The 6,326-nt window shown below is 35.4% G+C and overlaps 1 long non-coding RNA gene across 1 annotated transcript in view; it reads left to right on the top strand.

The window, feature by feature from the left end:
* LOC309662708 overlaps positions 1-4,452 on the top strand; it is a 29,774-nt gene extending 25,322 nt beyond the window's left edge. Inside the window, exon 2 of the long non-coding RNA XR_014264904.1 lies at positions 1-4,452. This exon is cut by the window's left edge and continues 24,329 nt beyond it. This is a non-coding gene — a long non-coding RNA (uncharacterized lncRNA).
* The last annotated feature ends 1,874 nt before the right edge of the window (positions 4,453-6,326 follow it).

The raw sequence follows: 6,326 nt of genomic DNA on the forward strand, positions 1-6,326 counted from the left end.
ACATATACAGAGAACAAGTGGTTGACAGAGATACAAGGCAACCACCTCATATCTCTGAAGGATAAAGGAAGTAGGTTAGAGAGATTAAGAGGTACAAATGTTCATTTATAATGTAAATAAGTTGTGGGGATGTAATGAATAGCATAGGAAATATAGTCATTAATATTTTAATAACTTTGTGTGATGATGGATGGGAACTAGACTTATAATGGTGACCTTTTTTTAATGCATAAGCATGTGAAATCACTGTGTTGTACACCTGAAATTAATATAATATTTTAAGTCAATTTTACTTCAATAAAAAATAACATTAAAAGATAACATTGTATTGGCATAAAAACAGACACATAGACAAAAACAGACACATAGGCCAAAACAGACACGTGGTATAGAATTGAGAGCCCATAATTAAACCCACACATATATGGTAAACTAATTTTTCACTAGGGGGCCAAGAATACTACTTTAAGGAAAATAATAATAAATGGGGTTTAGCAAACTGAATAATCACTTGCAAAACAATTAAATTGTACCCTTATCTTACACCACTCAAAATGAATTAATAACTTAAATGTATGACTTGAAACCTTAAAACACCTAAAAGAAAACATAAGGGAAAAGCTCTTGGCAATGATTTTTTTTGTATATGACCCCAAAAGCATAAGCAATAAAAGCAAATATAAACAAGAAGGACTACATCAACCTAAAACTCTTCTGTACAGCAAAAAAACAAAACAAAACAAACAATAAAAAGGAACATATAGAATGAGAATATTTTTTCAGATTCCATATATATGATATATATTTGTTTTTCTCTTTCTGACTTACTTTACTCTGTATGACACTCTTTAGGTCCATCCACGTCTCTTCAAATGACCCAATTTCTTTTATTTTTAAGGCTGAGTAATATTCCATTGTGTGTGTGTGTGTATGTATGTATGTGTATATATATATATATATATATATATATATATATATATATATATATATATATATATATATACCACATCTTCTTTATCGATTCATCTGTTGATGGACATTTAGGCAGCTTCCATGTCCTGGCTATTGTAAATAGTGCTGCAATGAACATTGGGGTGCGTGTGTCTTTTGAATTATGGTTTTCTCTGGGTATATGCCCAGCAGTGGGATTACTGTGTCACATGGTAGTTCTATTTTTAGTTTTTTAAGGAACCTCCATACTGTTCTCCATAGTGGCTGTATCAATTTACATTCCCACCAACAGTGTAGGAGGGTTCCCTTTTCTCCACACCCTCTCCAGCATTTATTGTTTGTAGATTTTGTGATGATGGCCAATCTGACCGGTGTGAGGTTATATCTCATTGTAGTGTTGATTTGCATTTCTCTGATAATTAGTGATGTTGAGCATCTTTTCATGTGTTTGTTGGCCATCTGTATGTCTTCTTTGGAGAAATGTCTATTTAGGTCTTCTGTCCATTTTTTAATTGGGTTGTTTGTTTTTTTGTTATTGAGCTGAATGAGCTGTTTGTATATTTTGCAGATTAACCGTTTGTCATTTTCTTCGTTTGCAAATATTTTCTCCCATTCTGAGGGTTGTCTTTTTGTCTTGTTTATAGTTTCCTTTGCTGTGCAAAAGGTTTTAAGTTTAATTAGGCCCCATTTGTTTATTTTTGTTTTTATTTTCATTACTCTAGGAGGTGGGTCAAAAAAGATCTTGCTGCGATTTATGTCAAAGACAGATGTTTTCCTCTAAGAGTCTTACAGTGTCTGCCCTTACATTTAGGTCTTTAATCCATTTTGAGGTTTTTTAATTTATTTCATTTATTTATTTATTTTTATTTAGGCTGTGTCAGGTCTTCGTTGCGGCATGTGGGATCTTTCATTGCAGTGCGTGGGCTCTTTGTTGTGGTGTGTGGGTTTTAGTTGTGGCATGTGGGATTCTCTCTAGTTGTGGTGTGTGGGTTTCTCTCTCTAGTTGTGGCGTGCAGGCTCCAGAGCACATATGCTCTGTAGTTTGCGGCACATGGGCTCTCTAGTTGAGACACGCAGGGTCAGTAGCTGTGGCGAACAGGCTTAATTGCCCCCGTGGGATGTGGGATCTTAGTTCCCTGACCAGGGATTAAACCCACGTCCCCTGCGTTAGAAGGTGGATTCTTTACCACTGGACCACCAGGGAAGTCCCTTGAGTTTATTTTTGTGTATGGTGTTAGGGAGTGTTCTAATTTCATTATTTTACATGTAGCTAGCTGTCCAGTTTTCCCAGCACCACTTACTGAAGAGGCTGTCTCTGCTCCATTGTATATTCTGGCCTCCTTTGTCATAGATTAGGTGACCATAGGTGCTTGGGTTTATCTCTAGGTTTTCTATCCTGTTCCATTGATCTATATTTCTGTTTTTGTGCCAGTACCATACTGCCTTGATTGCTGTAGCTTTGTAGTATAGTCTGACGTCAGGGAGCCTGATTACTCCAGCTCCGTGTTTTTTTTCCTCAAGATTGTTTTTGGTATTTGAGGTCTTTTGTGTTTCCATACAAATTGTAACATTTTTTGTTCTAGTTCTGTGAAAAATGCCATTGGTAATTTGGAAGGGATTGCATTGAATCTGTAGATTGCTTTGGGTAGTACAGTCATTTTCACAATATTGTTTCTTCCAATCCAAGAACATGCTATATCTCTCTATCTGTTTGTGTCATCCTTGATTTCTTTCTAGTTTTCTGAGTCTTTTGTCTCCTTAGGTAAGTTTATTCCTAGGTATTTTATTCTTTTTGATGTGATGGTAAATGGGATTCTCTTTCTGATCTTTCATTGTTAGCATATAGGAATGCAAGAGATTTCTGTATTAGTTTTGTATCCTGCAACTTTACTAAATTCATTGATAAGCTCTAGTAGTTTTCTGGTGACATCTTTAGAATTAACTATGTAGTGTATCTTGTCATCTGCAAACAGTGACAATTTTACTTCTTCTTTGCCAATTTGGATTCCTTTTATTTCTTTTTCTTCTCTGATTGACATGGATAGGACTTCCAAAACTATGTTGAATAATAGTGGTGAGAGTGGTACCCTCATCTTGTTCCTGATTGTAGAGGAAATGCTTTCAGTTTTTCACCATGGATAATAATGTTTGCTATGGGTTTGTCATATATGGCCTTTATTATGTTGAGATATTTTCCCTCTGTGCCCACCTTCTGGAGAGTTTTTATCATAAATGGGTGTTAAATTTTGTCAAAAGATTTTTATGCATCCATTGAGATGATCATATGGTTTTTACTCTTCAATTTGTTAATATGGTGTATCACATTGACTGATTTGCATATATTGAAGAATCCTTTCATCCCTGGGATAAATCCCACTTGATTATGGTGTTAGATCCTTTTAATGTGTTGTTGTATTCAGTTTGCTAATATTTTGTTGAGGATTTTTGTGCCTGTGTTCATCAGTGATATTGGCCTGTAATTTTCTTTTTTGTGTGATGTCTTTGTCTGGTTTTGGTATTAGGGTGATGGTGGCCTCATAGAATGAGTTTGGGAGTGTTCCTCCCTCTGCAATTTTTTGGAAGAGTTTGAGAAAGATAGGTGTTAGCTCTTCTCTAAATGTTTGGTAGAATTCACCTGTGAAGCCATCAGGTCCTGGACTTTTGTTTGTTGGGAGTTTTTTAAATCACAGTTTCAATTTCAGTACTTGTGATTAACCTTTTCATATTTTCTATTTCTTCCTGGTTCAGTCCTGGGAGATTGTAGCTTCCTAAGAATTTGTCCATTTCTTCCAGGTTGTCCATTTTACTGGCATACAGTTGTTTGTAGTAGTCGCTTATGATCCTTTGTATTTCTGTAGTGTAAATTGTAACCTCTTTTTCATTTCTAATTTTATTGATATGAGTCCTCTCCCTTTTTTTCTTGATAAGTCTGGCTAAAGTTTGATCAATTTTGTTTATCTTTTCAAAGAACCAGCTTTTAGTTTCATTGATCTTTGCTTTTGTTTTCTTTGTCTATTTCATTTATTTCTGCTCTGATCTTTATGATTTCTTTCCTTCTACTAACTTTAGGTTTTGTTTGCTCTACTTTCTCTAGTTGCTTTAGGTGTAATGTTAGGTTATTTGAGATATTTCTTGTTTCCTGGGGTAAAATTGTATAGCTATAAACTTCCCTCTTAGAACTGCTTTTGCTGCATCCCATAGGCTTTAGATCGTGTACTTTCATTTTCATTTGTCTCTAGGTATTTCTGATTTCCTCTTTGATTTCTTCAGTGATCCATTGGTTGTTTAGTAGCATATTGTTTAACCTCCACGTGTTTGTAGTTTTTGCAGTTTTTTTCCTGTAGTTCATTTCTAATCTCATAGCATTGTGGTTGGAAAAGATGCTTGATATGATTTCAATTTTCTTAAATTTATTGGAGCTCACTTTGTGGCCCATTATGTGATCTGTTCTGGAAAATATTCCATGTGCACTTGAAAAGAATTTGTGTTCTGCTGCTTTCAGATGGAATGTCCCATAAATATCAATTAATTCCATCTGGTCTAATGTGTCTTTTAAGGACTGTGTTTCCTTATTTTATGTCTGGATGATCTGTCCATTGGTGTAAGTGGGGTGTTAAAGTCCCCCACTATTATTGTGTTGCTGTCAATTTCTCCTTTTATGTCTATTAACACTTGCCTTATATATTGAGGTGCTTCTATGTTGGGTGCATGTATATTTACAATTGTTATATCTTCTTGTTGGATTGATCCCTTGATCATTATGTAATGTCCTTCTTTGTTTCTTCTAACAGTCTTTATTTTTAAGTGTATTTTGTCTAATATAAGTATTGCTACTCTGGCTTTCTTTTAATTTCCATTTGCGTGGAGTATCTTTTTCCATCCCTCAATTTCAGTCTGTATGTGCCTCTAGATCTAAAGGCAGCATATGTATGGGTCCTCATTTTGTATCCATGCAGCCAGTCTATGTCTTTTCATTGGAGCATTTAGTCCATTTACATTTAAGGTAATTATCAATATGTTTGTTCCTGTTGTCATTTTGTTAAATTTTTTTGTAGATTTTTTTCCCTTTTCTTCTTTTGTTCTCTTCTCCTGTGATTTGATGACTATCTTTAGTGTTATTTTGTTTGTATATCTATCATAGGTTTTTTGGTTTGTGGTTACCATGAGGTTTTTGTACAGCAGTCTAATTATATATGTGCTTGTTTTAACTTGCTGGTCTCTTAATTTCAAATGCATTTTAGACACCCTGGGTTTGTACTCTCCTCCCTTCATGATTACTGTTTTTGATGTCATATTTTACCTCTAATTGTTTTGTGTATTGCTTAACTGCTTATTGTGGATACAGATGATCTTACTACTTTTGTCTTTTAACCTCCCTACTAGCTTTGTGTGTGGATGATTTCCTAACTTTATTGTATGTTTGCCTTTACCAGTAAGCTTTTCCATTTCATAATTTTCTTTTTTCTAGTTGTTACCTTTTCTTTTCTGCCTAGAGAAGTTCCTTTAGTATTTGTTGTAAAGCTGGTTTGGTGGTGTTGAGTTCTTTTAGCTTTTGCTTTTCTGTACACTAAGTCCCCTACATATGAACCTTCAAATTGCAAACATGCATTCACATGTCCAGTCATGTAAGTTAGTTCATGTGTCTGGTGTATATTGTCACATGCATGCGTCCTCTACAAGTGGTTGTGTTTTTCTTTACTTTACTGTACAGTACTGTATAGAGTACGGTAGTGCAGGATCCTTATTTCAAGCCTAGGATGTCTAGAAGCAAACATAAAAGCAGCAGTGATGTAGCTGGTACTCCTAAGAAGTGCTAAGCAATAACAATGGAAACAAAAGTGAAAATAATTGAGAGATTGGAGCAACAAGAGGAAGAAGAAGTAACTGTAGAACTGAAGAGATTCACGATGCAGGAAATGGCAAGGCGATTTTCTTTATTTGAGGAGGCACTGTTAGTTTTTGAGGCACAGGACCCAAATGTAGAATGGTACACAAAGGTTGCAGCAGCTGTTCAGAATGCAATCCAGTACTACCATGTCATCTATGATGGGAAAAAAAAGAGCTACTATCCAGACATCACTGGATCATTTTTTCAAGAGGGTAGATAGAACTGAATCCAGCAAGGAACCAGAACGTGTGCCATCAACATCAGGCGTGAGTGAAATTGCAGCTTGCCCTCTGTCTCCTATTGCTGACGATCCATCAGCTTTACCATCTCCCACCTCCTCTCCCCTCTCCAGTCAGTAACTCTTCTTGCCTGTTCACTTGATGCCAGCCCCTGGATGCCAGCTTGTTGTACTGTACTACAGTACAGTACTGTACTGTAAGATTAACAATGTTTTCTTTATTCTTTGTATTTTTTTGTTTTTTATGTA

The sequence above is a fragment of the Balaenoptera physalus genome, assembly GCF_965194825.1.
Source record: "Balaenoptera physalus genome assembly, chromosome: 6".
Classification (NCBI taxonomy): domain Eukaryota; kingdom Metazoa; phylum Chordata; class Mammalia; order Artiodactyla; family Balaenopteridae; genus Balaenoptera; species Balaenoptera physalus.